Genomic DNA, 12,080 nt, shown 5'->3' with positions numbered 1-12,080 from the left:
GAAGCATCATGAAGAGATCAAATGCTTGAAGCTTGCCGTCCATTGTGGCGACAATGGACTTGTGAAGATGTTGCGGTGTGCAAGTTCAAGTGAAGCATCATGAAGAGATCAAATGCTTGAATCTTGCCGTCCATTGTGGTGACAATGGACGTGTGAAGATGTGCGGAAGAGTGGCTCACCCATAGTGGAGTATGGGGGAGCAATCAACTAGTCTTCATCGAGCCAACACAACCAAGAAAGGTGGTCCAACTTGAGGGAGTCAAGATCGTCATCATCTAGCTCAAGTGGACCATGTGCAAGGCAAAGGTTTGCTCTTGATAGGTTATCTATTTTACCGGTCTCATGATGTTAGTTGGGAGACCGGGTTATAGGATCGATTGCCGTACTATCAAGGGGGGCTCTCGATGAGTAGCTTGATCGTATCGTTCATAGAGAGCTCAAACCAGTGCATCATTGCATCATCTTTGTTGGTTCTTGTTTGGTTCTTCTCTTTGTGAGTTTTGGAGCTTATGGTCATCTTGATGACAAGCTCGAGTTCATCGAAAACGGAGTTCCTCGCATCTTCTATGATGTTTTCGATGTTGGAGGTTATGCCGGTTCTTCTCGGTCGGAGGTTTCACTCCTCTATTTTTTGGCATACCTCCCCTGCCTCTTCTTACTATAACCAGTCGTTGTTTTGATGCTACTCATCGTCTTGTATCCAACAAGCTTGAGTTTGCTCAATTCGGAGCTCATATGAAGAAGTTATGGCAGTTCTGGTTTTCTCCCTGCGGTAGTACCGCGGCCAGAGCGGCAGTACCGCTTATCGCCCCAAGCGGTAGTACCGTTGTCCAAAGCGGTAGTACCGCCTATGGCCATAAGCGGTAGTACGGCTACGGTTCCGCGCTGGTACCGCCTCGATTTTGGGTCTTGCATTTTTCGTGTCGAGTTTTGCAGTAGTTGCACGGCAGTAAGGCACGGCAGTTCCGCCTATAAGCGGTAGTACCGCCCCGATGGGCGGTAGTACCGCCTGTAAGCGGTAGTACCGCTCCGGTCGGGCGGTAGTACCGCTACTGCATTTTTGGTCCCGTGTTCTGCTCCTCCAGCGGTAGTACCGCTGGGGTGCGCGGTAGTACCGCTTATAAGCGGTACCGCCCCAAGGTTCATGTTTGGTTGCTCCTTTTCCCTGCTTCTTCCGCCAGAGCGGTAGTACCGCTCGTGTGCGGGCTGAGCACATAACGGTTGGATTTTTCCCCTTCTATAAAAGGGGGTCTTCTTCCCTAATGAACCTTATCCGTTGAGCTCGTGTTCTTCCCCCATTGTTGACCTTCTTCGAGCTTGCTAACTCTCAATCCCTCCATGGATTCTTACTAGTTTTTGAGGGAAAAGAGAGAGGAGATCTAGATCCACATTTTCACCAATCACTTTCTCCTCTTTGTGAGGGGAACCCCTTGGATCTAGATCTTGGAGTTCTTGGTGTTCTCCTTCTCGTTCTTCCTCTCATTTTCCTCCCTAGCACTAGTTGCTTCGGTGGGATTTGAGAGAGAAGGACTTGGGCACTCCGTGTGCCATTGCCATTGCATTTGGTGCATCGGTTTGAGTTCTCCATGGTGATACGTGGAAGTTACAAGTTGAGAAGCTTATTACTCTTGGGTGCTTGGTGCCCTTGAGCTTGTTCCTCTTGGGTGCTTGGGCGCCCTAGACGGTTGGTGGTGTTCGGAGCTCAATCATTGTGGTGTAAAGCTCCGGGCAAGCGTCGGGGTCTTCAATTAGGTTGTGGAGATCGCCCCGAGCAATTTGACGAGTTCCGGTGACCGCCCCCAAGGGTTGCCAAAGTGTACGGGTTCGGTGACCGCCCCCAAGGGTTGCCATTTGTACGGGTTCGGTGACCGCCCTCAAGGGTCCCTTAGTGGAATCACGGCATCTTGCATTGTGCGAGGGCGTGAGGAGATTACGGTGGCCCTAGTGGCTTCTTGGGGAGCATTGTGCCTCCACACCGCTCCAAACGGAGATTAGCATCCGCAAGGGTGTGAACTTCGGGATACATCATCGTCTCCGCGTGTCTCGGTTATCTCTTACCCGAACCCTTTACTTATGCACTTTACTTTGTGATAGCCATATTGTTTCTTGTCATATATCTTGCTATCACTTAGTTGTTTATCTTGCTTAGCATAAGTTGTTGGTGCACATAGGTGAGCCTAGTTGTTGTAGGTTTTGTGCTTTTCAAATTAACCGGTAGGTTTATTCCGCATTTGTTCAAGCCTAAACCGTAATTATTTTAAAGCGCCTATTCACCCCCCCTCTAGGCGACATCCACGATCTTTCAAAACGGATCTACGAAAAAAGGAAAACTCCCAGATTGTGACAAGTAGCGCACATATAGCGCGCCACTCATTGCAACCTGGGAAGGTGAAAGTGATCTTTGTAATGAGTACTCCTCAATTACTGATTTCATTTTTTTAGGGCAATAAAGCACGCGAGCTATATCTCACTTGGCGTTTCTTATTTAGCGCTTCAGGCGTCTATTATAAGTCGGGCAAATCGGTGCACACCCCTTTCAGCGCGTTGGGCCGGCCCATTCCACAATTTTTCCTCCTGGTTTTTAATGCACAAAAATTGTGCGTGGGAGAGAATCAAACCCGTTGTGGATTGGAGAGAAGTGAATGGAATGCACCTTGCGGTGATCTCTATATTACACTCATGTATATAGTACAACAGGGGGGTGCCGTAGCGCAGTTTACAGGAGTGACGTGCGCTGGGAGGTGGTGATCGTGCAGCTGTACGTGGGCACGACCAGGGCACAGAGGAGACCAACGGTTTCTACTAACATCCCACCGCAGCTGAAGTGTCCGGAGGCCGGATACACAAGCTGGATCGGAACTCCTGGAATGCCGGAGTAGGCAGCCCCTTCGTCATGACGTCGGCGAAGTGCTGTGTCGTCGGAACATGGAGCATGCGGAGCTGGCCGAGAGCGACCTTCTCGCGGACGAAGTGGATGTCGAGCTCTATGTGTTTAGTTCGCCGGTGATGCACGGGGTTGGCCGCCATGTAGACGGACGAGATGTTGTCACAGTAGACAACCGTGGCGGTGGCGAGCGGCGTCCGTAGTTCACCGAGGAGCTGTCGAAGCCAGCAGCATTCGGCGACCGCGTTGGCGACGGCGCGATACTCCGCCTCGGCGCTCGAGCGCGAGATGGTGGGCTGGCGCTTAGATGACCACGACACCAGCGAGTCACCTAGGAAGATGGCATAGCCGGATGTCGAGCGGCGGGTGTCGGGGCAGCCCGCCTAGTCCGCATCCGAGTACGCGACCAGATCCAATGCCGGGGAGCGAGCGATGTGCAGCCTGTGAGTGTGCGAGCCGCGCACGTAACACATAATGCATTTAACCAGTGCGAGGTGTTGCTCCCGCGGGTCGTGCATGGACATGCATGCTTGCTGAACAGCGTAGGCGAGATCCGGTCGCGTCATCGTCAGGTACTGCAGGGCGCCCACGATGCTGCGGTAGTCGGAGGCGTCGTCAACGGGAGGACCGGCATCCGCGGAGAGCTTGCAGCGCGTGTCGACGGGTGTGCTCGCGGGCTTGCACTGCAGCATGTTGGCGCGGTCTAGCGGCTCTTCTGCGTACTTGCTCTGCGACGGGAAGAAGCCGGCGGCGGTGCGGGAGACGCGGATCCCAAGGAAGTAGTGCAGCGGGCCGAGATCTTTCATGGAGAACTCGGCGAGGAGTTGGCGCTGGAGCTGCTGGAGGAGGGACGGCGAGGACGCCGTGATGACGATGTCGTCCACATACAGGAGCAGGTACGCGGTCTCGCGGCCGTGCTGGAGCACGAAGAGGGACGGGTCCGATCGAGCTGCCATGAACCCAACTTGACGAAGAAAGGCAGCGAAGCGATCGAACCAGGCCCGCGGCGCCTGCTTGAGCCCGTACAGGGAGCGATCGAGGAGGCACACATGCTCGGGGTGACGCTCGTCGACGAAGCCGACAGGTTGCTGGCAGTAGACGCGCTCGTTGAGGTAGCCTTGCAGAAATGCGTTGTTGACGTCCATTTGATGAACTGGCCAGTCCTGGGCCGCAGCAATGGCGAGGACGACGCGGATCGTCGCCGACTTGACGACGGGAGAGAATGTCTCGTCAAAGTCGACGCCGGGGCGCTGCGAGAAGCCGCGGACGACCCATCGAGCTTTGTAGCGTTCCAGCGTGCCGTCCGCCTTGTTCTTGTGTCGAAACAGCCACTTGCCGGAGACGATGTTGGCGTTGGCGGGTCGCGGCACAAGGGTCCAAGTCCTGTTCGCCATGAGAGCCCTGTATTCATCCTGCATAGCAGTCTGCCAATTGGTGTCACGAAGCGCAGCACGCACGGACGTGGGAACGGGGGAGATGGTGGTGACAGAGTTGTTGTCGGCGTACTTGGGGTTTGGCCGGAACGTGCCCAGCTGTGCGCGCGTGACCATGGAGTGAGTGGGAACAACTGGAGGTTTGGGTTGGCGTGGGATGGTTGGTTCGCGTTCTGGTTTGCGCTCTAGCGTGGGTGCGCCCGTCGGAACGACTGGCACGACAGTATCGCGAGAAGAGGTGCCGGGCGAGCTGGCTGGCACGGCAGCGGAGCGGGAAGGGGAGGGCGTAGCCAGGGCGGCGTTGTCAGGCGGACGGGCCACCGGGGTAGCTGAACTAGGGGGGGCGGACACGAGCTGTGCGAGCCCGACGGGTAATATGGGACGGGAAGGGTGGCACGGCAGGGTCGATGGCGGCCGTTGTGTCGGGAGCGGTGGCAGGTTCGGGCTGCTGGAAAGGGAAGGTGTGTTCGTCGAACGTGACGTGGCGTGAGACAATGACACGCCCGGTGGCTCTGTTGAGGCACCGATACCCCTTGTGGTCAGTGGAGTACCCGAGGAAGACACACGGCGTCGAGCGCGGAGCGAGCTTGTGCGGTGCCACGGCCAAGAGGTTAGGGTAACACAAGCAGCCAAATACGTGCATGGCGGTGTAGCTAGGGTGGGCACCGTAGAGGAGAAAGAACGGGGTGGCGTCATGGCGGGAACGGCATGGACGCCGGTTCAGCAAGAACGTGGCGGTGTTGAGAGCCTCAGCCCAGAACGTGAACGGCATGCCGGCGTGGATGAGGATAGTGCGGACGATGTCGTTGAGCGTGCGGAGAACGCGCTCAGCGCGCCCGTTCTGTGGGGACGTGTATGGGCAATACATACGGGGAACGATGCCGTGAGCGGAGAAGAAGGCGCGAGACGCGTGGTTGTCGAACTCGCGGCCATTATCCGCCTGCAGTGTGAGGATGGGGAGGTGAAAGTGGGTGCGAACGAGGGCGGCAAAGTGCTCAAGCTTGGGCAGTGCGTAAGATTTGTGGCGTGAAGGGTAAGTCCAGACAAAGTGACTATAATCGTCAAGCACAACTAAATAGTACTGAAAGCCGGACGTGCTGGATACAGGCGAGGTCCATACATCACAAGGTATCAACTGGAAAGGGAAATACGACACATGATCGGAAGTGTTGAATGGTAATCTAGTACTTTTTCCTAACTGATAGCTCGAGCAGGGATGAGTGGTGGCGATAGGAGCAGCTTCTGCAGTGTGCCGAAGAGCTAGACGAAGGGCGTCGTGATGCGGGTGACCAAGGCATTTGAAGGAAATATGCCCTAGAGGCAATAATAAAGTTATTATTTATTTCCTTATATCATGATAAATGTTAATTATTCATGCTAGAATTATATTAACCGGAAACATAATACTTGTGTGAATACATAGACAAACAAAGTGTCACTAGTATGCCTCTACTTGACTAGCTCGTTGATCAAAGATGGTTATGTTTCCTAGCCATTGACATGAGTTGTCATTTGATTAACGGGATCACATCATTAGGAGAATGATGTGATTGACTTGACCCATTTTGTTAGCTTAGCACTCGATGGTTTAGTATGTTGCTATTGCTTTCTTCATGACTTATACATGTTCCTATGACTATGAGATTATGCAACTCCCGTTTACCGGAGGAACACTTTGTGTGCTACCAAACGTCACAACGTAACTGGGTGATTATAAAGGTGCTCTACAGGTGTCTCCGAAGGTACTTGTTGGGTTGGCGTATTTCGAGATTAGGATTTGTCACTCCGATTGTCGGAGAGGTATCTCTGGGCCCTCTCGGTAATGCACATCACTTAAGCCTTGCAAGCATTGCAACTAATGAGTTTGTTGCGAGATGATGTATTATGGAACGAGTAAAGAGACTTGCCGGAAACGAGATTGAACTAGGTATTGGGATACCGACGATCGGATCTCGGGCAAGTAACATACCGATGACAAAGGGAACAACGTATGTTGTTATGCGGTCTGACCGATAAAGATCTTCGTAGAATATGTGGGAGCCAATATGAGCATCCAGGTTCCGCTATTGGTTATTGACCGGAGATGTGTCTCGGTCATGTCTACATAGTTCTCGAACCCGTAGGGTCCGCACGCTTAACGTTTCGATGACAGTTATATTATGAGTTTATATGTTTTGATGTATCGAAGGTTGTTCGGAGTCCCGGATGTGATCACGGACATGACGAGGAGTCTCGAAATGGTCGAGACATAAAGATTGATATATTAGAAGCCTATGTTTGGATATCGGAAGTGTTCCGGGTGAAATCGGGATTTTACCGGAGTACCGGGAGGTTACCGGAACCCCCCCGGCAACATAATGGGCCTTAGTGGGCCTAGGTGGAAGAGAGGAGAGGCGGCTAGGGCTGGGCCGCGCGCCCCTCCCCCCTAGTCCGAATAGGACAAGGAGAAGGGGGCGGCGCCCCCCTTCCTTCTTCTCCCTCTCCTCTTTCCCCCCTCCCAAGTCCTAATCCAACTAGGAAAAGGGGGGAGTCCTACTCCCGGTGGGAGTAGGACTCCTCCTGGCGCGCCCCAAGGCTGGCCGCACCTCCCCCCTTTTGATGTAACGCCCACGATGCGGCTATATCTCCCACGTGTCGAGGCACGACTTAGAGGCATAACCGCATAGTGGTTTTGTCGCAAGAAGGGTCATCTTCACACAATCCCATGTAATGAACAAGAATGGGATAAAGAGTTGGCTTACAATCGCCACTTCACACAATGCTTAAATATAATTCATACATCATCCAAAATACAAACATATAGACCGACTACGGTCAAGATCCAGATGAAAATAAGACAACCCCAAATGCTAGATCCCCGATCGTCCCAACTGGGCTCCACTACTGATCATCAGGAAAAGACACATAGTAACGACCACGTTCCTCGTCGAACTCCCACTTGAGATCGACCCCATCATCTGCACTGGCATCGTCGGCACCTGCAACTGTTTTGGTAGAATCTGTGAGTCACGGGGACTCAGCAATCTCACACCCGCGAGATCAAGACTATTTAAGCTTATAGGAAAAGAAGGTGTAATGAGGTGGAGCTGCAGCGGCAATAAGCATATATGGTGGCTAACATACGCGAAAGAGAGCGAGAAGAGAAGCAACGGAACGGTCGTCAACTAGCAATGACCAAGAAGTGATCCTGAACTCCTACTTACGTCATACATAACTCAAACCGTGTTCACTTCCCGGACTCCGCCGAGAAGGGACCATCACGGCTACACACATAGTTGATGTATTTTAATTGGGTCAAGTGACAAGTTCTCTACAACCGGACATTAACAAATTCCCATCTGCCTCATAACCGCGGGCATGGCTTTCGAAAGATAATACCCTGCAGGGGTGTCCCAACTTAGCCCATCATAAGCTCTCACGGTCAACGAAGGATAAACCTTCTCCCGGAAAAACCCGATCAGTCTCGGAATCCCGGTTTACAAGACATTTCGACAATGGTAAAACAAGACCAGCAAAACCTCCCGAATGTGCCGACAAATCCCGATAGGAGCTGCACATATCTCGTTCTCAGGGCACACCGGATGAACACTACGTACAGCTAAAACCAATCCTCGAGTTTCCCCAAGGTGGCGCTGCAAGTGGCTCTAGTTTGGACCAGCACTCAAAGGATCACTGGCCCGGGGGTTTAAATAAAGATGACCCTCGGGCTCGCGAAAACCCGGGGGAAAAGGCTTAGGCGGCAAATGTTAAAACCAAAGTTGGGCCTTGCTAGAGGAGTTTTATTCAAGGCGAACTGTCAAGGGGGTCCCATAAATCACCCGACCGCGTAAGGAACGCAAACTCAAGGAACATAATCCCGGTATATCAGTAACTAGGGCGGCAAGAGTGGAACAAAACACCAGGCATAAGGCCGAGCCTTCCACCCTTTACCAAATATATAGATGCATTAATTAAATAAGAGATATTGTGATATCCCAACATATCCATGTTCCGACATGGAACAAACTTCAACTTCACCTGCAACTAGCAACGCTATAAGAAGGGCTGAGCAAAAGCGGTAACTTAGCCAAACAACGGTTTGCTAGGAAAGGATGGTTAGAGGCTGGCATGGCAATATGGGAGGCATGATATAGCATGTGATAGGTAGCGAAGCATGGCAATAGAGCGAACAACTAGCAAACAAAGATAGAAGTGATTTCGAGGGTATGGTCATCTTGCCTGAGATCCCGCAAGGAAGAAGAACGAGTCCAAGGAGAAGACAAACGGATGTAGTCGAACGAATCCTCACAACTCCGGAACGAAACCGAAGCTAACGAGAGAAGCAATCCGGAAAGAAACAAACAACATAGTAAACAACCACCACATACACATGGCATGATGCAAAAACAAATATGATGCATGTCCGGTTTAAAGAGGCATGGCATGGCAAAGTGCAACCAACAATTCTACAAATTAGGTGGAGCTCAATATGCCACGAGTTGCATATTGAAGAAACACCACATCAATTATTTAGTTCTCTCTTGTTTATGTGCCCAACAATATTAAATGTTATTAACCATGGCAAGAGGTGAAGCATATGGAAACTAACTATTTTAGGCAATTTAAATGAGGCCGGAAATAATAAACAACAATTCCGGAAAATCCTCATGTCCATATTTTAGATTTGGTACTGTTCTGCCATAAACACAATTTTAATGTTGTACAACAGCAAAATAAAGTGCACCATGTTAAACTAGGCATTTTTCTACCCCATTTACATATAAAGTTTATTTAAATCCGAGTTACGGTTAATTAGTTATGAATTAAACCATTTTATCATGGCATTTATGCAAATTTAAACAACCATCATTTTAAACAATTTTAAACATGGATGAGAGTGGGATATTGTGAAACTAGATGAAATTCTAAGCATGTTACATATATGACATGTTTTATTTGGATGCATGGTTAAATAGTTATTAGCAGTTTAAAACAGGGGCATTTCTATAATAAGCATGTCCAGGATTTAATGACAAAATCACAGCACAGGAAAAAAACAAGTCACGGGCCGAAACAGGACATGGGCACTGGGGGGGTTTCTCACCAGGCCTCATGGGCCGGCTGGAGGAGAGGGGCTGGCTGCTCACATCGGGCTCCAGGGAGCTGGGCCTTGGCGCCTTGGAGAGGAGGCCCAAGCGGGGCGCTGGATATGGCGAGGCTGGACGAGGCCCACGCGCGGGTCAACGCGCGCAGGGACTTGGCGCTGCGTGCATTCCAGGAAGACGAGCGGTGGCTGCGCCGGTGCTTCCGGCGACGGCAGACAGCGGAACGACCACCGGAGACGGGGGCGAGGTCGAGGGGAACCGATTCCCGACGGTGGGAGGCGGATCCGGCGAGGCCAAGGCCGTGGGGGTCGGGGACGCCCCGATCTGTGCGGCGACGGCGGCGGAAGTCCATGGGCGGCGGCGGCTGCTGCTCCCTGGTGCAGCACAAGAGAGAGAGGGAGGGAGATGAGCACGGGCAGCAGGTGAAGGGAAGAAGAAGGAACAGGAGGGAGGAGGCGCGAGGTGAGGCAGGGGAGTGGGGCGGCCTGCTGGAGGTGGCGCCTGCTCGCCGGGGACGCGGGAACTGCTGCTGCTTGCGGGGGTGCTCGGGCGCAGGCACACGACGAAGGCGAGCGGGGCGACGCTGCGTTCATCCCAGGCGGGCGCTGGCAGGAGGATGGCGAGCTCGAGCAGATCCGGCCGACGGGGTCGCGCACGAGGCAGAGGACGAACAGAGGAGGCCGACCATGGCGTCCTGGTTGGGGACGAGGAGGTCCTCGAGGCAGAGGCGCACAAGGCTCGGGAGGAGCACGGCGCAGGGCTCCTCGGGCTCAGACGCGAGGAAGGAGGAGGCAGCTGCGGGCTGGTGATGGGCAGATGGCTCGGGCGCTGGTTTGGCCATTGGGGAAAACGAGGGAGGTAGGTGGGTGAGATCCCGAGGAAGGAGGAGGGAATGGACACGGGTGGTGGCGGTGAGATGGATGGGACAGGGGAGGATCCCTAGAAAATAGGGTTTGGTCTGATTATATAGCAGGTAGATTAGTTTAGGGGCTACTCGGGCCCTCCGATTATAATCGGACGGTCCGAGAATAAATAGGTTAGAGAGACCAAAAGATAAACTGAAGATGTTTTGTAGATGTTAGGGGATGATCCGGACCCAACGGTAACAACAAATCGGGTCGGGTACGGGACAACTTTCGGACGCGCGCGAGGGGGTTGGTGGTTGTGCAGAGAGGGTCAAACGGTCAGACAAGAGAGAATCGAAAATCCGGTTAGACTCAGAACGGTCAACGAACGCAAGGGGGACGCGGAAACTACTAGCGGATGCAAGTTTTAAAACATGGCGGCAACGAAGTGCCGATGCAATGCAAATGATGCGATGATGAATGCAACAAAAAAAAACACGACGGTCACGCAAAACATGGCAGGCGTCTGGAGCGTCGGTCTCGGGGCGTTACATTTGATCCTTTATATACGGGGGCAGGGGGCATCCCATAGACACAACAATTGATCATTGATCTCTTAGCCGTGTGCGGTGCCCCCCTCCACCATATTACACCTCGATAATATCGTAGCGGTGCTTAGGCAAAGACCTGCGTCGGTAGAACATCATCATCGTCACCACGCCGTCGTGCTGACGAAACTCTCCCTCAACACTCGGCTGGATCGGAGTTCGAGGGACGTCATCGAGCTGAACGTGTGCTGAACTCGGAGGTGCCGTACGTTCGGTACTTGATTGGTCGGATCGTGAAGACGTACGACTACATCAACCGCGTTGTGTTAACGCTTCCGCTTTCGGTCTACGAGGGTACGTGGACAACACTCTCCCCTCTCGTTGCTATGCATCACCATGATCTTGCATGTGCGTAGGAAATTTTTTGAGATTACTACGTTCCCCAACAGTGGTATCAAAGCCAGGTTTTATGCGTAGATGTCATATGCACGAGTAGAACACAAGTGAGTTGTGGGCGATATAAGTCATACTGCTTATCAGCATGTCATACTTTGGTTCGGCGGTATTGTTGGATGAAGCGGCCCGGACCGACATTACGCGTACGCTTACGCGAGACTGGTTCTTCCGACGTGCTTTGCACAGAGGTGGCTGGCGGGTGTCAGTTTCTCCAACTTTAGTTGAACCGAGTGTGGCTACGCCCAGTCCTTGCGAAGGTTAAAACAGCACCAACTTGACAAACTATCGTTGTGGTTTTGATGCGTAGGTAAGAACGGTTCTTGCTAAGCCCACTAGCAGCCACGTAAAACTTGCAACAACAAAGTAGAGGACGTCTAACTTGTTTTTGCAGGGCATGTTGTGATGTGATATGGTCAAGACATGATGCTAAATTTTATTGTATGAGATGATCATGTTTTGTAACCGAGTTATCGGCAACTGGCAGGAGCCATATGGTTGTCGCTTTATTCTATGCAATGCAATCGCCATGTAATTGCTTTATTTTATCACTAAGCGGTAGCGATAGTCGTAGAAGCAATAGTTGGCGAGACGACAACGATGCTACGATGGAGATCAAGGTGTCGCGCCGGTGACGATGGGGATCATGACGGTGCTTCGGAGATGGAGATCACAAGCACAAGATGATGATGGCCATATCATTTCACTTATATTGATTGCATGTGATGTTTATCTTTTTATGCATCTTATCTTGCTTTGATTGACGGTAGCATTATAAGATGATCCCTCACTAAATTATCAAAGTATAAGTGTTCTCCCTGAGTATGCACCGT

The sequence above is a fragment of the Aegilops tauschii genome, chromosome 7, assembly GCF_002575655.3.
Source record: "Aegilops tauschii subsp. strangulata cultivar AL8/78 chromosome 7, Aet v6.0, whole genome shotgun sequence".
In the NCBI taxonomy this organism is placed as follows: domain Eukaryota; kingdom Viridiplantae; phylum Streptophyta; class Magnoliopsida; order Poales; family Poaceae; genus Aegilops; species Aegilops tauschii.
Note: the sequence above shows the minus strand (reverse complement) of the source record.